Source organism: Accipiter gentilis, chromosome 32, assembly GCF_929443795.1.
Source record: "Accipiter gentilis chromosome 32, bAccGen1.1, whole genome shotgun sequence".
Taxonomy (NCBI): domain Eukaryota; kingdom Metazoa; phylum Chordata; class Aves; order Accipitriformes; family Accipitridae; genus Astur; species Astur gentilis.
The window spans coordinates 3,562,653-3,586,183 of NC_064911.1; the positions used below are offsets into that span (position 1 = coordinate 3,562,653).

The following is a 23,531-nucleotide window of genomic DNA, read 5'->3' on the forward strand; positions in this document are numbered from 1 at the left end:
CTATAGAAGAGGCTTGCTTCTAGTCATCTAGCCTCAAGAAAATACCTGCAATGGTGAAGCTCTTCTGGACACAGACGCAAGCACACACGCACAGATGTACCCGAAGTCACCATGAGCTTCTGCACCTCCTCAGCACTGGGATGGTTTTATAGGGTGCCCAACACCGTCTGGCTGCACATGGTGGCTCCAACCCAGCTGCCTCCGAGCAGGGAAGCGGGTACCACTGCAACACCCCGCATTGCACAAGCCTTGCAGGAGCACCCGCGAGCCCGTTCGGTCCTTACCGCAACCACCACATGGTGCAATGATGAGCCAGAGTTTAACAAAACAGGGACTGTTCCCTTTTTTGATGGGAAGGCTCGAGGAGGAACATTTTATTCAAGACCTCTAATCTAAACACCTCCTCTCATTTCTTTGAAAGAAATAGGCGGTAGCTGCTGTCATTTTCATGCCGTACACTGACACACTTCCACCACATCCCTGCCAATAGTTTTAATTTTGTTGGAAAAAATCAGCTCAAAATGAGAGTGACAAGCTGTATGCTGGTGATGATGCTGTCAAGTGACGGATAACGTAGGTTTACATTAGTTGTCAAAATTTTTCAACACTAAAAATAAGTATCACAGGCTTTTGGATTCACTGCGTTGAAGTATTAAACATACAGGTTATTCATAGCTTCAAAAGAGCTCAAAGCCAGGTAAAACCAGCAAGGTGTGACGTACAGCAAAGGTCTCTGAGCATTATTTATTTTGAGAAGAAAAAACAACACTCCTGCCATTCCTTGCCTGCCCCAGCCCAACAAGAAAGGGCCCAGAGCCGCAAGGCTGGGTAATTCTGGGAAAGCCCAGAAAAAGCAAGGAGGTTGCTTCAGGGCTGACACTTCCATTCAAGGGATGACTTCTCCCCAAGCAGTGACCCGCTGATGGACACCGGCCAGGCAGCAGGCTGCCAAAGGAGACATTGTTTTTAGGGGTAAGATGGCACAGGAGGTGGCGGGGAAAGACAGACCACTTACAAACCAAATCCAGCTTGCTTATTCCCTCTAAGTCACTGAGATGACTAGCACAGGCAGAGTTGTCCCTATATTAGGCCAATATTTATAGCAGAAAGAAAATGAAGCATCATAAGGAATTACTAATTAGATGTTATCATAATACTGTGCAGAAGTGTGGAGCAGCACTCCAATGTACTTTATAAATAATTAGCAAATTAACTTTCACAATACCCCTGTGAGGCATGTATTATCCCCATCTTCTGCACAGCCAAGCGGAGAGTGAGTGATCTGCTCATGGCCACAGTCCTTGAGCAGAGGTGGGATTACAACAGATGCCCTGGTCCCCTGTCACTAACACCTGATCCAGGCATGGCCCAATCACCCACAGTGAAAACCTGACTCAAAACATGCTCATATTAAGTTAGCCGGAGCACCTGACCTGCCATCTATGTTTTTATGCCAATGGTGAGAGGACAGAAGATATCTGTCCCAGCATAAAGCCTAAGAGTACCGAAAAAAGCACACTGGCACAGTTGGCTTAAACATACTGAAGTCCATGCTGCTGCCTTAAGGAGAGACCTCACCCTACAGCCACAAGCTCCCCTCTCAACACATGTACCGGTGCTCATGGCAGGCCAGTGGCTTGCTGGTTCAGGGGACAGCTTGAGGTGAAAACTGGCCCTGCTGGAAAAAAAAAAGGCAGAGTTTGGGCAGAGAGGGGTTCCCTGCCCTCGCCAAGCGCATGGCTGCCTGGGCACAGGGATGGGACATCAAAGAGGAAGAGGGAACTGGGAGCCCACTGGTTACATCTCCCATGCCATCAGACTGTGAGCCACACTGCTCCTCTCTCCTAGACCTCTGCTCCAGCCACCAAACAGGCGCTCCTCAGTCCTCGGTTATCACCCCAGCCCTGCGCATCTCCATGTACTGGCCTGCATTTTCCAATTCCTTGCCACTAGGATGAAATGCACTCGCAGCCATGAACTTGGGGGCTGAATTCAGGGCTGACTGAGCAGCTGGCCCAAACAGGCACGACTCCTTTAACTCTAGGGATAAATTCCAGCTTACGCCAGCGTGAGACCAAGACTCAGCCTCTTCCCTTGCTCTCAGAAGGAGTGCGGCTGACAACACACCAAAGCCCGAAGTTTATTCAATGGCTCAGTCTCCCCCTGCTCTTCCCAGAGGAGGCATCTTCTCACAGCTCATGGAGAAACTGCTTCACAGGCACAGAGGCCGGGCAGCAGAGACTGAACCAGCCAAAGACAGACCTCACCATCCCCATCCATCCCTCCCACCCTGCCCGCAGAGACTGCAGCCCATGGATCTGCCATCCTTCCCCCAGTGCCAGAGGTGCACCACTGGAAGGGACAGTGCTGTACTTTCAGTGTACAGTACTTTCCACTCTCTCCAGCGCTCACCTGCCCGTTGGGTGGAGAAAGGCTGACTGCAAGCATGTGCAGGTGAGTCCCCATGGGCTCCTAATGTGTTGGAGGCAGGAACTGGGGGGGTGAAGTCCCTCCACCCCTAGCAGAACCAAAGGAAAAGACTCTGAGCGACTGCCCCTTTCCAGACTTGGCAAATTGAGCATGCAGCTTCAAGCACGGACTATAAATATCTGCTAACTCCACTGGCACAACAGAAAGCATCCTTCCAGTAATTCTTCCGTCTGTGCTGCACTTCCCTGTGCATTCAACTCTCACCTTTCACTGGAGCAAGCAGGCTAGCACAAGTGCCCTTGCTCCCTCCCTCCCACACTGAGCTTTGTATTGAAGGAGAAGACTACAGCAGCATCAATACCATCTGCACACATACCCTCCTGTCACTGACACTTCCACCCTCATGGTGCAGGGGTGACTGACACATCCAAAGCCATGTCACTTTCTCAACAGCTCACTATTCTCAAGCAGTGGGAATAGGCAAGTCAGGGAAGGCAACAATCCAGCCAACAGGACGGGCAGGAGAACAAACAGTTACGGAGGCAGAGGCACGCACTCTGCTTCTTCAAACTCTCCATGAAAGCATGCAGCGAAATCAAGGATGCTCTTGCACAACTGCGTGCACAGCCCAAAGTGGGCTTTGGGAATGTGACTGGCCCAGAAAGCTCCTGCTGCAAGCCCTCACACCACCTTCCCACCACCAGCTATGCTGCAGACCAGACCACTGGGCAGATCCAGGATAAAGGCACAGTTTCCCATCGGCTGGTCCTCCCCATTAAGTACTCCAAGACCCTCAGAGAAAGAAACAGTACAGAAACATAAACTGCTGCTGTTACTGTCTGCTGGATGCATGTTAAGAAAGTAGGCAGACCTGCATCTATTTTAGACATGCTGCATAAAAATAAAAGATGCTGGTTGACTGTGCGTGTTCTCGTTTTTAGAAAACAAGCTCCAATTTATTTCTTCTCTTTTTTTTGCAAATCTTTACAGCCAGACAGTAAACACATTTCCTCAATGTCACCTCAATGAAAAGAAGCCCCAACTTGGTTTCAATCTCCCCGGACCAGTGCACAACACAGGAATCACACCATTCAGTTAATACCTCTCTCCTGGGGGCCCCCGACCTGACAGCCCTCACTTGCAACCTGACCAAGCCCTCTGACATGAGCAGAGATCTTGACTTCAGGTTCTGCCCAGAGGGCTACCACCACTGACTTTCACAGGATGACTCAAGGTTATAAACACTGTAACTGGCAGGCAGGGCTGGCACAACTGGATTTGCCATTGCCCAGAGGTCTCAGAGAGATGTAAGGAGATATGGCCCTCTGGTTTATGTCTTAGTGTTTTCCCTTTTTCTCCTTTTCCATTAACTTGTTCTAGCTACTTTAGAGGTCTTTTTCCCTTTTAAAAACCCACATCAAGTTATTCCACCGAAAGACAAACACAATTTTTTCAGAAAATACGTGCTATTTTTCTACTTTTCCTATTTATACTCCCCTCACCCACTGCCAGGACACAACAGCTCATATAACTATATTACTGTCTACTTGTTTGCCAGTACTGTGCTCCTCATAATGAACAAATCTTTAATTTCAAGGCATAGTTTGTGTCCATCTACAGTCTCTGTCAAGCATCCACACTGGTGGCGCCCATGTCAAGTCTGGGTATGCCATATTACAGTGGTCATGAAGTGTGAATCACTGACAGTTTTGTCTGGATATAGAGAGATCTTCACCACAAAGATGCTGGAAGTGAAAAGTGAAGTAGGACCATGTTTTCCAGAGAGGTTGTGCAGGCTCCATCCTTGGAGGTTTTCAAGACCTGCCTGGAAAAGAGCCCTGAGCAGTTGAGTGTGGTCCCAGAGCTGGCCCTGCTTTGGGCAGGGGGTTGGAGGGCCTCCACATGTCCCTTCCCACCCCAAAGACTCATTGACCCCAGTCTCAGGGGCACCTTCCCAAACAATCATCAAACAAATGCCCAGGACCACGCCTGGCAGACAGGGCAAAACTCCACATCAAGGGGAGATGAGCCTTTCATCAGCATTGGGTCCACCCAGCTATGCTGCCTTGAAGCTTCCTCACAGCTTGTGGAAGGGTTTGATCCAGCCAAACCATGCCTATGACCATGACAGCTAGATCCTCCTCCTTCCACACGAGCTACCAAACATGCTTACCAACTTAGCTCTAGGGCCAGCCACAGCACCCCCAACCCATTTCAGTCCAACAGAGCTGAGGACACACTTAAGCAAACAGGTCCCTGCTCAACTGGATGACAGCAAGTGCCAAAATAGCGCGAGCACTCACAAAAACACTTTCACCAGCAAACCTGAAAGCCACTGACTTCCAACAGAGTTCTGTAGTACTACTTGGTGGCAGCAGGATGGCAACCTCCTGTTGAGTCCCTAGCAGTCTGCAAAGCACACGTCTGTCTACACGCTCGTTCCCAACCCACAGCAGAGCAAATTGGGGGATTTCTGTACATAGCTTGGAAGCCAAGAGCAAAGCATGGAAGAGGCATGCTAAGATAGGATAGTATTGAGAAATGCCACTGGTGCATTTTGCTTTGAAAAGCATCAAAATTACAGGAAATTGTTCAGACTCCCTTTATTAACAAAACAAGAAACTGAGAATCATGATCAGGAAACACTGTTTAAAAGTTGGCTCTTTCTCACAGTTAGCAGGCAAGGTAAGGAGGTGCAGAACAAGAGCAGGAGAAAAGCATAAGCAACTGGAAGTGTCTTCTCCGAATCGCAGTCTGAAGTCTTTGGCTTTCTTTTGATACCAGTAAATTTAAAAGAAAATAAAGAGTCTCCAAATCTTGTTCCAAACTACTATTTGGAAGAAGGCCACAGACAAAGCAGGCAAAGAATATATGGTTTGTGATACTCAAACAACGGCACTGCTCCTGCAAGCCCACTCTTGAGCATTTGCAAACCAGTGGCAACACTGACTGACAATACATACATCGGTATACATTCATGGTGCTAGATGCTCACCTTTGGAAGACCCGCATTATGATCTGACCTGAGCCTGCAGCTTCTAACACCACTGCCACGTGGCCTTGCCTTTATAGTTGCACAAATGTGTTTTTGAATGCTCAGAGATGCATCATTTCTCTCAGAGATCCCTAAGACTAAGAGTTCATATACAGATTAACTGCTTAAGCAAGCTCAAGGGCAGAGACCTGGTCTGTTTTACTGACAAAAGCCTCGTACTCTGAAAATCATAATTGTTCTAGAACTGCTGATTAATTTTCCTCATTTGCACTCTTTTTCCCCTCTTTTAAAGTCCTGCTGTATTGGCTTTGTGTGGCAAGGGTTTGGTAGTGGCGGGGGGGTTAAAGGGGTGGCTTCTGTGAGAAGCTGCTGGAAGCTTCCCCTATGTCAAAAGAGCCAATACCAGCCGGCTCTAAGACGGACCTGCTGCTGTCCAAGGCCAAGTCCATCAGCGATGGTGGTAATGCCTCTGGGATAACAGATTTAAGAAAGAAAAAAAGTTGCTGGGATAGACAGAAACAGCAGCTGTAGAGGAGTGAGAACATGTAAGAGAAACAATGCTGCAGACCCCCAGGTCAGTGAAGAAGGAGGGGGAGGAGGTGCTCCAGGCGCCGGAGCGAAGATTCCCCTGCAGCGCGTGGGGAAGACCCTGGTGAGGCAGCCTGTCCCCCTGCAGCCCAGGGAGGTCCACGGTGGAGCAGATCTCCACCTGCAGCCCGTGGAGGACCCCACACCGGAGCAGGTGGGTTCCTGAAGGAGGCTGTGACCCCGTGGGAAGCCCACGCTGGAGCAGGCTCCTGGCAGGACTTGTGGCCCTGTGGAAAGAGGAGCCCACGCTGGAGCAGGTTTTCTGGCAGGACTTGTGACCCCATGGGGAACCCACACTAGAGCAGTGCGCTCCCGAAGGACTGCACACTGTGGAAAGGACCCATGCTGGAGCAGTTCATGGAGAACTGCAGCCCGTGGGAAGGACCCACGTTGGAGAAGTCCGTGGAGGACTGTCTCCCGTGGGAGGGACCCCACGCTGGAGCAGGGGAAGAGTGTGATGAGTCCTGCCCCTGAGGAGGATGAAGCCGCAGAAATAACGTGTGATGAACTGACTGTAAACCCCATTCCTCATCCCCCTGCACCGCTGCGGGGTAGGTAGAGAATCCGGGAGTGAAGTTGTACCCAGGAAGAAGGGAGGGGTGGAGGGGAGGTGTTTTGAGATTTGTTTTTATTTCTCATTACCCTACTCTGGTTGATTCGTAATAAATTGAGTTAATTTTCCCCAAGTTGAGTCTGTTTTGCCGGTGATGGTAATTGGTGAGTGATCTCTCCTGTCCTTATCTCAACCCACGAGCACTTTGTTATATTTTCTCTCCCCTGTCCAGTTGAGGAGGGGGAGTGATAGAACAGCTTTGGTGGGCACCTGGCATTCAGCCAGGGTCAAACCACCGCACCTGCATGTTCCTTTTATTTCTTATGAGGCTTTTCAGTATTTGTCTGTTACTTGAATGTTAAAGCCTCATTTGTGATTAAACACAACATTTGAGAGGCGGACTCCAATGCTGCCTGCTGTCACTGTTCCAAATGTAAGAAGCTCTGGGACATATCAGCGTATCAGGGCAGATCCTTCTCTGCATAAGTCTGTGTGACCAAAGTTATTTCTCTCCTATTCTATTCCCACCCCCAAAAATGTGATTAATACACACTGGGATAGCTGCATGGTATGAATAGTATTGCGTATGTATTAAAGTGGCAATAAATAGAGCAAAGGCAGGGACAACATAGAAATACATTGCAGAGAAATAAAATAGTTCATTTTCATCAGCTGCATTAATTACACAAAAGCAGTAATCGGAGATTGTATGCTTAAATATGTCAAGAATGCTGCACTCAGTAACTTGAAGAAATTACTTTTATAGCTTGTCCCACTTCCCCCACTGTAGCCACACTCAGCAGATCAGGAAACTCTTCAAACTTAAATGACCATGTTGCACATTTAGAGGTTCTGCAAAAACCAGCTGAGCTATGTGGAGGCCAGCTGAGGTCAGGCCAGATGAAGTTGAGGCAGAACAGAGGGTGTGAGCATCAACCTTCTCACCCATTTAAATGACAGTCGGCTACAGAAAAAGGGAGCCTCCTACATCAGCCATGGATGAAAGTCGTGGGGAGACCCCTGCAAAAGCAGAATAAAAAGCACCGAAGGCCTCAGGTCTCCTGCACTCTTCACATTAGTTGATCCTGCAGCACAAGTGATCCAGAGCCTCTCCAGGGAGATGCTTCCTCTTTTTCACTCTCCACTGCACTCCCAGCATGGATCTCTGGCTAGTCCTTAAAGCAGGTATCTCCTGTGATATCATCTTGCAGAACACAAGTGAAGAAGCTCTAAAATCCACAGCAAAAAAGCACAAGCCCATAGCTGGCAAGGAGGGGTTAATCAAGGATGTCCATCTATCACTGGGCTTTGGAGTGAAGGATCCTAATAACACAGATTGCTGAGGCCATGGGAGTGTTAAACAGGTTCCAAGACACCTCCTTTCTCCTCAAACCTCCTCAAAAATGACACAGCCAAATGATGCAGAAGGGCAGAGACCAAAGAGCAGGAAGCCCCAGCTGTACGTGCCCTAGAAGAGGGAAAAGGAGGCGCGGAACTCCAAGTGGTTGCATATTTATGCAGTAACAACACTTGAGAAATTATTTACTGCAGGCAGCATACAGATGCACAGTTCAGAAGCGCAATGCACTACAGCATTCAGAAAGACACCTGTATCAGAAGCAGGGTGCTGCAAGCAGAGGATACGAGTGCTGCAGAACAAGTAGCAGCCCCTTACAACCAGAAGCTCTCTCCACGGCAGCTCAGTGCCTGAGACCTCCAGGCAATACCAGGAGAATCAAGAAGGACTGGTCCAAAGTACATTGCAGAGAGGTCAAAGCTTTGCAATATGTTTCACTGAACTGTTTCCCTCTCTTCAATCAGCCTTCAGCAGAGTCCAAAAGCACTGGGAAGTGGCTGGCTTCTCAGCACTAGGATAAATTGTCCCAATGCACTGGCAAGGACAGATTGCAGACAGTGGTAGAAAGCACCGGGCTGCAAGACTTTTCCCCTCTATGTCAAAGCTTCCAAGGGACATTGCTTTTTCCCCTCTATGTCAAAGCTTCCAAGGGACATAGCTGATGAACTAAGGAAAAAGTGGCACTGCACAAGAGGAAATCCTGTTGAAGTTGTGCTCCATGGGCTGCCCATGACCTCCACTTCTCCTTTTTGCTCTCATTAAGCAAGGTGCAAGCAGAGCCTTTCAGGCAGCCTCGGAAACTGTCCGTCATTCCTCAGCAAAAGACTTAGCCATGGGATTGATTTTAGACTCATTAAAAACACCCTTGATTTTAACCAGAGTTCTGGTACCTACTTAAAGCTGATCATCATGCTTAAAGGTTTTTCTGCCTAGGAGTGAATGGTGACACGTCTTTACTCAAACAGGCACCGAAAGAGAGGAGGGATGTGCGCTGTTGGCCAACAGCACCCCCAGGCAGCAACCTGCCCCCCATCCCTGCCCCTCCTCGCCCCACTTAAACTACTCCACATCAGGGCTGCCACGTCCTGCCTACACATTTCCACCTCCAGCCACCCACCAGCCCTCTTCTAGCGCCCTGGCTCACAAAACACAGCTGGTCAAAAAACCACATTCTTATTTTCTGGCTATTTTGGCTTCCTGAACTTGCTTGTTGTGGAAGGAGGAAAGCACCAGTACCAGTGCAAGGAGGGGAGCAGGAACACATGGCCCTGATTAAAAAGATAGCTCAAGCTCAGAGCCATGCCTCCGCCACTTGGCAATGAAGTATAGAAGGGAAACGGGGCCAGCTTATGGCTAACCAGGTGAACAATACACAGCTTATATACTGGATCAGTACCTTGGTCTGATTCACAACCACGCTGGCAATGCAGCTGTGTGACAGGGCAGGATGCCCCAAGCTGGAAGTGCCGAAGATTTGCTCTTACAAAACCCAAGCCATACACAAGCATGAAAATGTCGCACGTGATATTCCCCTTTCCACACACACACACAAAAAAAAGGAATTAACTTTTGGTTTTGCTGTGAAATGAGCAACAGCATTAAGAGCAGCAGCTCCTTTGACATTAGTCAATATTTGATATGGTGGAATGAGAGTGAAAGGAAGAGAGAATGAAAAGGAGACCTTTTACATTTTTCTCTTTTATTTTTTTTTAAGATGCACTGTCAGTCTATATCCTCAATAAATGTCTGTGCATCTCTTTATAATGTAAATGTCAGCCTTGCAGTGGATTGGAACCTCGGGATTACTGCACTGGCAGAATTAACGTATTAGACATAAAAACCGTAACATTTCATTATCCATTGTAAACTGCATGTGCTTTCACTCTAGGGAAACTGGAAATATCACCCAATTTCACTATCATTTTCTGTTAACAGACTGTTCTGCCACGTATTCGCACACCAGCATATTCAGTTTGATGATATATCAGTCTTCTAGTTTCATTTTTCTTTCTCTACAATGCTGACATTTTTTTAAATCAATTTTTTGTTCTGTTTTTGTCTCTGTGAAGGTACCACACTACAAAACCACTCAGTTGAAAAAAAACTTACCCTGGAACAAAAAAGATGGATCATATTTGTCAAGCTGAAAACACACCAAAAGGAACCTGACCTGACGTCTGAAATAACGGTAGAAGGCAACATGGAGGTAAGAAAACCTCGAACACAACAGGCAAGACTTTGACTCATTTATAGGCACGCTAGGGTCTAGGGTCAATACTGAGGCACTAGAGAACAGAATCTGTTCCCTTCTGCGACTTAAACTCCCTGTATTTTTCCTTCCCACTATTAGGCTGGCTGCAAATTCAAAGATTTGCATAAGCCACAGATTTTGTCTGTCTCTTTGAAAGGTCAAAAATTAGAAGCGGCACAAGCAAACACACATGACAAATAGGCCAGCTGGCAGCAATTTGGAGTGACCACATGGAGGAAGTGTGGAGAAGAATAAGGGCAGGAGAGGAGCCTTTAAAAGCCTGGGTCATACATATATTGCAAGTTACAGGGTGCCTCAGGGGAATTTTTTTATTTAATCAGTTTTGTATCTTTGCAAAGATTAGTGACCAATGATCCAGATTTAGTGCTGTCATGTTTCTGTAAACATTTCTGAACATACTTTCTTTGATAAAACATGCAGCTGCTGACACGATTTTTCATATAAACATTTCACTATGTATTACATTGTGTATTTCTAAGAAGCCTTAACATTTTTATTTCTAAGAGACCACTCATTCTCCTCTGCAGGCTATAGAGCATTGCCCTAGGACAGAGAAAGGAAGGGACAAGTTAGCAGAGCAGAAGGAGGGTGGGCAGGAGCTGCAAACAGATACAACAATAAAAGTCTTTACCAAAACCACAGTGGTCATTACTCACATGAGGGCGTTACAGAAGTAAGTAGGAAGGTAGGGAAACATTTGTTGTCCCACGTAGCTTCTGGAAAGAAAGAGAAAGATTAACAGGTCAACTTCAAACATCAAGCCAGATGCACACAGCTGGTGTTAATCTGCATGACCCTCATTATCTGCAACAGACCTCTGCCAAACTATGGCAGCCAAAAAGCTGGCCAGGTTTTTATCACTAACATCACCTCAACCTATTAATGCACGGGGGAAAATAACTCAAATCTAAATTGCTTCTCACTATTTGTTACTGTTTATATCTTGCCAGAGCCACAAAACCCAATTAAGTTGGTTTCCCTTTGGTTTGCAGTCAGTCAGCTCCAGGCACTCAGGGCTGAAGTATCTGGGGCTGCTAGTCCTGCAGGGAACATTTACTTGTTTAAAAGCAACTCTTTCCACTGGACTTGGGTTTAGCTAATTGTACCATTTCTATTGATCTTGAGTTTTATAAAAAGCTTGGCTCCTGATTGCATGCTGTCAGCAAAATTACTCTTGGGGCCAAATTGGTTTAGTCTGGATCTCACAAACCAATAAATGGGAAGCACTGACGTAGGTTTAAGGTAGTAAAACAGAATGCATTTAAAAAATAAATCTCTACAACGCCTGTCCAACTGAAGTAGTAAAAGGTCACTTATCCCCAGCAAATATCATCACCACACGCTGTTCAGAGATTGGAAATGTGAGTCGATTGACAACTCCCTGAGCACCATCCAACTGAGATTTTCTACAGCCCATCTTCCTGACCAATCATCTTCACATCACCTCAGAACACCGGTTTGTGGGAGGGAGAGCTTGCTGATGGCTCATCATTTAAAATGGTTGTTTTCCCACAACAAGAAAATGGGAAGAGGAGAGCTTCCCATTGCCATTCGACCCACCACAACGCACTGAGTCCTTTCAAAACCCTCCCAGACTCCAAGTGCTGTAGATGATGTAACATCATCAGACACCTGCCAAATAAATAAGCAAGCTCCTACATGCCTCCCTCCAAACCTGCAAAGCAATTTCCATCCCAGTACGGGAACTTGTACCGGGCTTTAATACTCTTTTCACTATATCCCCTTCCACAAAGAAAATCTGTGCCCGCTGCTACAGGAACACGCTTAATCCCCGTAAGCAGATGTCAGCCTCCAAAGCTGAGAAAATGACTTTGTCTTTAGGATCAGGGAATTTAAAATGCAAGAAGTTGAAATGCCCTGATGAATTTGGTAACTTAAACCCCAAGAGGAAGCACCTGCTTTCTGAATAGCCACCCAATTAAAAGCCTGCCGCTGTTTTATGCATCCATAATTCAACATGAACGATCTTTTACTAGTTGACAATATATCAGCTACGGTCAAAGAGCAATGTAGCTGAAAAGAGAGGGGGGAGCTGCCAAGAGCAAATGGCCCAAATCCCACAGCATTGTCCCATGCAGTAGCTCTCAGACAAAAACTTCTGAGCTGGGGTTGCTACGCAAGGATCCACCAAACTCTGCACAAGCTCCAACAACAACCCTGGAAGGACACCAGTTCACCCCAGAGGTAGATTTGGGGCCCAGATCCACATCTCAGATGCATAGCTACACCTCCCGTCTCCCAGCAACCCAGTCACAGAAATAAAAGCATCTCCCTTCACTATACAGCAGGTAAAGTAAGGATTCAGTATGCTGCAGGTAAGATAAGGCATCTTCCCATTTATTCACACCAGCAGGCAGGGATGGGGAGGGGAAAACCAAAACAAAAAACAGAAAAAGGGGATTTTCATCAAAAAGTAAACAAAAACAAAAGCCAAGAACACATGGGAATGATCAGCTTCCCAGCAGGATTAGCAACCGCAACAACAAAAAGCAAGAAACTTTAGCAATTCCCTTTGCCGAACTAGAAATAAAGCAGGCAGGCTTCTCATTGCAGCCTGCTTGCCACCATGCCACCCAGGGAGAAGGAGGCAAGGCTGGAGCAGAGGCTGGAGCAGGACCCTCATCAGGCATTAGGCAGCAGCTTCAAATATTCAACCCAGGTCCTGATCCACCTTCACGCCAGCTAAGAGAGGCTCCCACCAGTTGCTGGGCCAGGACAAAGTCACTCGGCCATTTACCAAAAAGTGTTGTTTACCTTGTGTTGGTTGTCGCTTTCTCTCAGCACAGACGGGTTTTCAAGAAAGAAATGCTTTCCCTGTAAACAGGCAGAAACTCAGCTAAAAATAGGGTCCCCACACACCTCGTGGAGCAAGGATTTGGCGGGAGAGGGACTGTGTCTATAAGGAGTTCAGGCAGGACCAGCAGTAGATCAGCAACCTTTCTGGAAAATTTCATCTGCACTACCACATGTGCACGAAGGATATCAGCTTGGAAGTCTTAAAACACACTAGCATGAATCCTAATGATGGGCAGAACTGTCACTCTGCTACGATTAAAATCGGCATCGATACCCAGGGCTGGGCTGGATGCTTCCCCCCTTTCCCACTGCCTCAGGAGAGGTGCAGAAAGCCCCAGAGAGAGCCTGCACGGGCCTTGGTGCAGTGCTCAGGCCGGCGGCAGCTTCGGAGAGCTGCCATCGCCATGTGCTCCCTGCAGACTGACTGGCTCTTCAAGCATGCTCACGCCAAACACCAGCTGCTCTCATGGAGCACATGTGCCAAAATCCTTCTCCCGCCCCACAAAAGCCAGCCCCTGCCCTACCACAGAAGGCTGCCCCAAAAGCAGCTCCCTCTGACATGAGGCATTTCCCTCCCTCGCCTTGGCTAGGGGCTGAAGAGCACACACGGACCATGAGCCAGACTGAGCCCAACCAGACTTTTATCCATCCAGGCCAGCAAGTCCCCAGGAGAAGCAGACCCCAGGTTTCCCAAACTAGAGAGCAACAGCAACAAAAGCCTGCCCCTCTTCCTCATCCTCGAGTCCCTCTTGCAACAAAACCAGGATTGGAGGTAGCCCTCACATCGCTACCAGCCATGCTGAAAACAAACGTGCTGTGGGAGAGGTGGAAGGCATCCTGTAATCAAACACTGCATCGAAACGCTCACGTGTAAAGAGGACAAGTTAAGATTAGGCAGACAACCTCAGTTCTGGCATCTTCTCAGTTTAGCTTGCTTACAACTGTAGCTTCAATAATATGTATTTAACATAGAGGTTGGGATGCGCACGGTTTTTAACATGTCTTTTGAAAGGTCCACAGAAAACCAAATGAAATTTTTTTTTTTTTTTATTTAAATTTTTCCATGTAAATTAACCAAAGTTTGGCTAGAATATCTACAGTTTCCTTACCTTTGTATTTTGTGGAAGAAAAATCTGTGATACCTGACTACACCAAGGTCAGCACACTCCTGTTCTCTCCACTCAGAACTCCCCTCAGTCGGAGCTCCAGCCTTCTTAGGGATCCATTTTGTCTTATCTGCAAAGGCCTTTTCTTCTCTTTCACTATTCTAGAAGCTCATAGTGAAACCCAAACATCCCAAACAACTACTGTAAATCCCCAGTCTTTTTTTCTGATTTAAGAATGGCTGCAACAGTATAGTATCATCATACAGTACTTATCCTTGAAAACATGTAACTCCAATTCAACAATCCTATTACACATGCTCCTAGCATTTGTACAGAAGAGATTTAGCTCTTAGCTTTCCATTGCTTTATCTCTTTCCGTGTTTGCCAGTACAGAAATTATCTCGGACTATAGACAGGTCATGTCCAAATGCTTCTCCTATCTTCCTGCAAATCTGGAAAAAAACCCCAACCGTCACGTAGCTTGCACTACCCCGTCAAGCTTCCTAGCTCAGCTTTTAATAGCCACCCCTCTGAAGTGCAGTGGAAAGAGCCGGTTATGCTATCTCCCTAGCATCCCGTCTCTAAGCGATGGTATCAAAAAGACAACTTGTGCAATCAAAGGGTCTGTTCCATCCTCTCCCGAGGAGCACAGGGCAGAGGGAACCTGTGTCACGCTCATAAGGACTGGAGTCACTTCAGAAGTGACGGCAGTACAAGTCTAACAAGCTAAAGGGCAAAGAGCCTGTCTAGACCAGAGCAGTCAGAAGGGGAGCTCCCAAGAGCACAGACGGCAAAAGAACAAAATGAGGGGAAAACAAGAAACACGGACACGTGCACGGATGGAAAAAAACACCTTCTATATTTCAGTGACTTGCCCTAAAGCCTAGGGCTGGGCTGTTAGGGTAAAACCACACCAGCATACCACGCTGCTGGCAGGGGGAAATCACCCTGTCCTGCTCTCTTCTGGCTCTGATACCCCCAACCTGCACATACACCTTACCTCACAGCCATTGCCAGCTGCCCATGGACCTTCCCGTGCCCAACACTATTCATGCCAACTCACTGCTTTTGTCAGCAAACTGAGCCACCATGGAGCTGTCTCCATGTCTCAGCAACACACCCACCTCTTGCATAAAAAAAATTTAGAGCTAAAACACTTCTGTTTCATTTATTCCAAATGCACTGTTCCTACAGGCCTATCCTCCATGATAAGCGTAGACATTTCTTGAATCATCATCTCCTACATCTAATACTGAAACCCTGTTTTAATGCTGTTTTGCCATTCACCTGCCAGGGATATTCTCTCTCTTTCACTGCGGTACCCGCTTCTGTGCTCTTGCCCAAGACCTGTCTCTTACCTCATCCCATTTTTTCCTCCTATCACGCCTCCAACACATTCTTGACAACGCATAGTTTAGTCACCATTAGCAAGTCTAAACCCCGGCTATGCAGCATTTGCCAGCAAGACAGCTCTATCTCCGTGAGAACATCAGCCCAGCTTTTTAAATACACAGCTCTCAGCAGGTCTGACGCTGCAGCCCAGGGACAACCCACGGAGCAGGCAGCGCTCTCGAGAAACTTGCCCATTATGTAAAAGTATTAATGTAACAGTGGCACTTACAGATGCTTTTGACTCATCTTGCAGCAGCTCCACTCGGGGAGCGCTAACTGGAACATATAATGAGAGGAAAGGAAGGATTAAGACAAATGGGATCTGCAAGGTGGTTTTGTCTGCACTGATCACCCCACCAACTAAATATTGACATTAATACTAAAACTGAAGGGCAGGAGATGTCACTCAGAGTACATTTTCACTATTGGTTCAAACCAAGACCATGAAAGGGACAGCACGACCCAGGGCTGCACATTCCCACTGGTTCCTTCACACCACCCGAGCATGGCTGCACCCACATGTCAGTCAAATCAAGCTGCCCAAAACCACATCTGACAAAACCAGGTCATTTTTCAGCCATGCAGCCTGGGAGCGCTGGTACTGACACAAGCAAGACAGTAGGAACATGGGACCCAGCAAAGGAAGAGGTGAGATAATACCATCCCCTTCAACAGCAACTCAGTCCTGGAGCACTAAAAAAAATAAAAAAAAATAAAAAAAAAATAATCACCCAGATGTTCAAGAAAGTAATTTTTTTTTTTTTTCTGAAAAGTCAGCCAAGAGAAACAGGGAGCAGGCTGCAGTCAGCCCCAGCCATGCTGCCTCAACACCACCAACACTGCTCAGAACAGTTTCTTCTGTGTTTTTCCCAACCAGCCTCTAAGGCAGATTGCTGGTTTGGCTTCAGCACCTGTGGGGAACATCTGATCTTGTCCTGCGAACACAGCATCCCACCCCACAATGAGGCATTTCCATTAACCAAGCCAGAGTTTCACTAATGACATTGCCCTACCAAAAATAAAAATTAAAAAAAAAAAGCAAAAAAAAGCTACAAGGTGCCTAGGAAAAATCCCAGCCTATTCTGCTGAGCTGCATCTTCTCTCTACCCTTGGAGCATCGTGAACTCCTTTAATCATGCTGTTTTGCTCTGCCCCTGCAGCTGGACCCCGAGGTATGCCTTTTGCAGCCCCTCACCCCTGACCCACTGCTTCCGACATCTGTTTCTCATCCTCTTCCTCTCCCCCTCTCTCTTATCTGGCACATTCCCACCAGCCTACAAACCCAGCCTTTGTCTTCTGCTCCGAGCAGCACTGATCCCCATGCCCTCTCCCCACCCCTGCTCCCCCCTGTCACCAGGGGCTATTAACTGAACTGTGGTATTCAAACACTGTAAAGTTTAGGACCATATAAAAGTTGGCGGGGGTGGGAACAGCCATAGCGCATATGCTGAGCGGTTTTCTTTAAAACACAGCTTATACCTGAATCTAGACACCAGCAATTGCAGATACAATTCCTTCTGCCCTCACCTGGCTGCTGGCCACCTGCCACCACTATGTCCGCTTTCCTCATGCCCTCCTCTACACCTCCCAAGGGTACCAGCTCTTCGCCGTCTGCTTCACCTATCGCCCAGCGCACCCCACGCTGCCTGCCTTCCTCATGGCTCCCACCAGCCATCACCCATCCCGACATCATTCCTCCAGCAGCCATATGCATGCACGGCCCCAACTCCAAGAGGGCCTCTGGGCAGTACTGCAGCACAGGCACTGGGCAACAAGACAGCGACGGCAGCAGCCATAAACCCTTTTGCCGGATTCCTGCCTTGTTACCATGTCGAAACGGCAGCTCCTCCAGCCAGCTCTGGTGTTACTGCAGGCACGCCATGCATGCCAAACTGAGTATGCGTTTCCAGAACAGAAGTGACGTGGTGCCAGAGGAGCTCACCCAGGGGCACAGCAGACTGTCATCAAACAAGGCCCTGGTGAAAGAAGCCAAACATCTGAAAAGATATGCCGTGACTTGAACTGAAGCATCGCAAGCCTCGGGAAGAAAGTACATGATGTGCCGTGATAGCTGTCATGCAGAAGACCAGAGTGGATCGAGGTCTTCACCTTTGGTGTTCTGTTCTGCAAGCGATTCTCCAGAGCAAGAGCAGCCCTTGCAGAAATGCCTCCTGGCTGAACAAGCTCATCTATGCTCGCAGCAACATGGACTCGCTTTCACAGGTACCTCTGGAAGATCCCCTCTCAAAGGACATTCCCAAGGATTCCTGGACAAAGAGCCGCAGGGGCAGATGATCATCACCAGGTGTAGATGATCACCACCCTTGTTCTATCCTCAAGTTTCTACAAATCTATGTATCAAATAGATCAGAGGGCAACCTTCCCTCTGCTTGCATTTCCAGCTTTGCCTTCAAATCAGCCTCTGCAATGTTACTGCTTCTCCTTCCTTACTGCTCTTTTTGTGTCCTGGTCCTGTCCAAGGCTCTGGCCTTCTATTACGCTGTTTGCTATATTGCCAATATTATTTTCTCTGTGCCCACCCAGTCTTTCTCTTCCTTCAAACTCACTCTTTGCATCAGTTTCTCCAAAGACACCATCTTCCAGTTCATGTTATTGCTTTCTTTATGATAGGGCTGCAAGATCTGAGTTTTTATAGGAATGAGCACATCCATTCCAGACCAATGTCACAAATAAATCCTCTCAGAACAGGTGCAACAGCATCAAACAAGGTGGCAATATACATGATGTTCCTGCACCAGATCACTGTTTATACACATACACACACATAAAAATACTTGTAAATGCTTTCTGAGAGCAAGGTGGGACCAGAGATTCTACGATTCTGTCATTTTTTTGCAAGGAAAATAATAAAGACTAGGACTGGAAACAGCACTGCTCACTTGACAGCAGACAGCAGAGGTCTTCTTCCCAGCTCCACCATAGGGCCACAGTGTGACCTTTGCTGTGACATTTCACTTCTCAAAAAAATCACAATTCATTCCCACTAATTCAAATATGACATCAAAGGTCTTCTTTTGCAGTGCACCTAGTAATCTACCAATGAAAAACTGTGATGTAAATAAGTAGATAATTGCTACTATGCTTAAAACTGAGGAACATCACTACAGTATAACATATTATTATTATATCACCTGAAAAAACTTGTAAATATAAAGCAACAGTGAAAGCCCTCACTGCTGAAAAAAATATTTCATACTTTTCCCTTTCTTCAGTCCTCTTTGATAGGGTAAGGAGGGCTGACTTATGTGAATACGCTATCTGAATTAGGTGGTTTTGACAGCCATTTCAGCAGCCTCTTGGAGAGACTGGAGCTGGCCATGACTAGCGCACAAACCGGAGACGGGCACGTCGGCTGGAGGCTGAGCCCCTCGGCCCTGTCCCAGCATGCAGCCACAGGCAGCGGGAGCAGAAAGGCCGACTGTGGCTACCGGGTCCACCAGCATCACGGCAGTACCGAGCGCCACAGCTGCCTCTTCGGTGCTGGGAAGACAAAGGTGTCTTCAAGAAACTGACCTGGCAAACAAAATTCAGGAATCCCTCTTGGCACTGGCTGAGGTGTAGTTAAGGACAATGAGCTCTGAAGTTTGCTTTCGCGGAGAAAGCAAATTTTACCATGGTAGACAATTGCGGACTCTGTCTTGTTTCAGGCCTGAAGGTATCTGTGCCTTCCACCGGCATTTTCCAAAGGGACAATTTTGCCCCTAGAAAGTAGACAGCTCTTCAGTTAGTACCACTAAGAGAGCGATGATGTTTAGTTTGGTAATGTGACTGTCAGTGGGATTTTGAAATGTCACTCCCACACCTAGCAGATGCAGTTGGCTCATTCCTCATTTTAGAAAAATGTACTGAAGTTCCTTTTGTAATTGATGCAAAATATTTCACAAGGCTGGAGTTTTATTTTGGAGAAAAAAAACACCCAACCAACCTCTCATTGCCTTTCAACTGAAAGGCATTCTAATTAATTCTCTTGAACATATTTAAACTGTTTCTATCCTTTTTAAGGATGCTTTTGCAGGGACAAGCTATCTCCTTAAGTAAAACACATATGGCAAAGAGCTAAACTAAAAATGCCCAAAACCAACACAAAAGAGCGAGCTGATGTTTCAGGAAGGTGGATACTCCACCCGTCATCATTCTTGGCCCTGACTTTGCCAAAACATACATCTGTGAATAACTCTGGAAGGGTGACCCAGACAAATGTTTGTATAACAGGAGCTTGAAAATGTAACTTGTGTTTAAACAAGCATGTAAGACAAATCACAACTGGAATGACAGTATAAAAAACAAGTGAGAGGAGACACCAAAAACCTGTGGGAGAAAGACGACATGAGTTCCAGTCAGTTTTGGTACCTTATCTTACAAGTGAGCTCACCTAATAATTTGAATACCAAAACTAATCTATTAGATGAGCTGATTTGTTGGGGGTTTTTAGTATCAGTTTTCAATCCATATTAAAATTGTCCCTCAAACATCACAAACCCACCTCCATTCCTCACATCCTCTCTACCCCTCCAAACTTTTTCCTCCTCTTTGGACAAATGCACCTAAAAGAAGAGGAAACCCTAAAAACCAGCCCCAGATTTACTGTATCTTCAATCCAGGATATATAGAAATATGGATGTGGAAAGAAAAATTATTCCTGAGTTAACACTTCACTCAGAAATAAATCTTTGATTTTTATCCTGTGGCAACTAAATCTCCTCTCCCTGCAAGTCCTGACATTGAACTTCATGGAAATGGGACTAGGCTGCTAGGAAAACTGCCGTGACATTTTCTAAGGGCCCACATCTATACACCCATATGCTAGTCTTTAACTTCATCAGCTAAACATATTGGATTTGTTTCTTAAGATTGGAACATTATTTACCCTCTGTTCCATCATGCAAAGTTTAAAAGTGAACTCAATTGGTTTTGCTCTTCGTCCTAAAACTAAGGCAATGATCACTTTATCATCAGCTTGTTCTTAAAACTCATCACAGTTCTCTAAATTGCTCTTCTGTTTTCACAGCGGGGTTTGGTTGAATTTTCTTCTTTGAGAAACTGGCTATATATACAACTATATCAGCCGATGAAACAGTCACCAACATTTGGTAAAGAAAGGAAGACAAGCATATCCTGTACCAAATTCTGTGCAGTTGTTATCCTCCATTACACAAACACTTGGCAGGCTTCCATTATAAAATTTATGCACTAAAATTAGCTCTCACAATTGCAATCAATTGCAACAATCAAGCGTAAGTAATTAAAATAAAAAGTGAGCATGAAAAGCAATGTTACGGCACTGCAGTAGTTCCTCTATTTATTTATAATTATGTCCAATACACTCTTTCTATCCATCGTTCATAAGGCTGCAAGCACACAACCCATAAGCAGAGTCATTTCTCAACAAGAAGCTTCTTTCTGCGATGCCCCAGAACATTTCCTTGTCGTTTCATTTTTGACACTCTCTCCCCATCTTGGGGAAGGAGGCTGGAAAGGGACCCTACAAACTCCCCAGTGCAGAAGATGCCCTCCTCCATCTCCTCACACCCCAGCTTTATCCAGCACCTCTTGGGCTGCTTCACGTACGCATGTACACACACCCTTTTCCTTGCCCCTGTTTCTGCAGACAAGTGACCTGGGCACCGCTGCCCTCTCCATCCTTCCTCACTCAGGACCCGTCTGTGCGGTGCTAAGGGAGGGGATGGTGCAGCTCCACAGGACCCCCTCAGGGACCACCCGACCCTGGCTATATAGATTCTTGCCAGGGCTGAATCCCACCTCCGGCACTGGCTGTCAGGTAGCAGAGCACAGGGGCTTTCCAGGAGGGACAGGGAGGGATGGGTCCTTGGCCTGGTTTCAGCTGGGATAGAGTTAATTTTCTTCTTGGTAACTGGTACATTGTGGTTTGGATTTAGTGTGAGAATAATGTTGATAACACGCTGATGCTTTAGTTGTTGCTAAGTAGCGCTTATCCTAAGTCAAGGATTTTTCAGTTTCCATGCTCTGCCAGCAAGCAGGTGTACAAGAAGCTGGGAGAGAGCACGGCCAGGACAGCTGACCCAAACCAGCCAAAGGGATATTCCATACCATAGGATGTCATGCACAGTATATAAACTGGGGAGAGTTGGCTGGGAGGGGCCAATCACTGCTCGGGCATCGGTCAGCGGGTGGTGAGCAATTGCATTGTGTATCACTTGTCTTTTCTTGGGCTTGGGGTACTTTTTTTAATTGTATTCCATTTCATTACAATTATTATTGTATTTTATTATAGTGTTATATTTTATTTTACTTTAGTTATTAATTCATTCTTATCTCGTCTTTTAATTCCCCTCCCCATCCCACTGGGAGGGGGGAGTGAGCAAGTGGCTGCATGGTGCCTAGTTGCTGGCTGGGCTTAAACCATGACAGTCCCCAAAACAGCACCTGGGCTGCCTGTCACCGTAACCACTTGCAGAGCAAGTGTGCACTTCGAAAACATGAGCCTTATTTTCTTGCTACAGTGTGGGGAGGGATTAAGGGTTAAAAGCCATTTTACCAGCCAACAGCAAAGCATCAGGAATGCTACTCAAAAAGATTTTCATGACCATGAATAACTTTAAGACAACTATACAGTCACTTGGTCGATATGCGGGGGTTTTTTTATCACCCTCTTTGACGCAGATGGCATATACTGTGTACGATATGGTGCCAGAGCAGAACTCAAAGGCAGCTTTGTACAGATTTTTCCCTCTTGAAACAACAACTCATGAAACAGTAATAAATGTTACATTGTTTGGAACGAAAAGCAGATACTGTGTATAAACTTCTGGAAACTAAAACACATATGGCAAGAATACGCCAGAGAATATAGAATACTCTAGAGAATGCAAATAATAAAAAAATCCTTTCTATGTAATTCAGTGTAAATATTGCATCTGATTGTCTCTCTCTCCCACACACATACAAGCAAATCAATGTCTGGCACCCCATTTTAATGTCAGGAGTACTCCATCCTCTATGCTAACAATCCACATAACTTCTGACCCCTGAGAACCTATGACCTTGCATGTCATCACACATTCAAACTGAATTACCTGCCACTGTTTTAATTCACTTTGGGGTTTTGGGTTGTGTTTTTTTTAAACAGGTCACAGCTGTACTATAAAGGAATATACACAGATAAATAAGCATATGGTATTAAAGGAACATTTTTAGTTTTGCAAAAAGAATAAGAAAAGCTTGCATGGTACAGCTTGATCAAATCAGAGGCATAGCCCTTAGGTACTACACATTTGTCTCCCTTTCTCAGCTCCTAACAGCAGATGCTCTTCTGACCCAGACCTATCACACTGAAGAGAAAAATGAGCATAAACTCATCATTCTTTGTATCATCTAAAAGCTATTTACAGTGGCCAACATGAAACAAATTAAGGCGATTTGGACACAACAGAGAGCCCACCAACGCAAGTTTAAGGTTTTTTCCATGGACATCACTTGGCTTTGGCCCAAGCCTGTAATGTCATTTCTCACTGACATCCTTTTGCACCATGAAATTCATGTTCACAATTCACATCAGATAAAGCCAAAGAGGCCTCTCAGCAAAATGTCCAGAGAACCAGCTGACTCTTCGGCAAAGTCTACCACAAAAAAGGCATATGGGCATGATCAAAAACGGATTTAGTATAATGCTGGTTCATATGACACTAAATAGAAGCTGGTATCTAGCACATCTTGCCCTTATTTTATATTTTCATTGAACACACCTGTTGTTCTCACTCAAGATGAGGGCTAAGCTATTTAAACAGCCAAGTTACTTTGCGAGCTATTTCCCTTAACATACAAGCAAGCCCAGGCAAGAGAAACCATTCCTCCAAAACACGGCTGCTTCCCAGAGATAGTGCAGTGCAAAATTTGTAGAGTAAATATGTTCTGTGACTTCACGGAGAGCCTCGCACTTGGCATTTCAGTACAGTATATTCCATGATTGCTTCTCCTGCAAAATTGCACATTGCAATGGGTTCCACCATCAAACTCTCATC

At 46.3% G+C, this 23,531-nt stretch overlaps 1 protein-coding gene across 3 annotated transcripts in view; it reads right to left on the bottom strand.

Moving 5' to 3' along the window:
- TIAM1 (TIAM Rac1 associated GEF 1) overlaps positions 1–23,531 on the bottom strand; it is a 193,830-nt gene that overhangs the window by 124,113 nt on the left and 46,186 nt on the right. For 2 of the 3 annotated variants that reach the window (XM_049835102.1, XM_049835101.1), the window contains exon 3: positions 10,852–10,911. The gene's annotated coding sequence lies outside the window, so the exon portion shown is untranslated. Of the gene's footprint in view, positions 1–10,851; positions 10,912–12,970; positions 12,986–23,531 lie in introns of those variants that run through there. The other variant, XM_049835103.1, reaches the window with a different exon arrangement.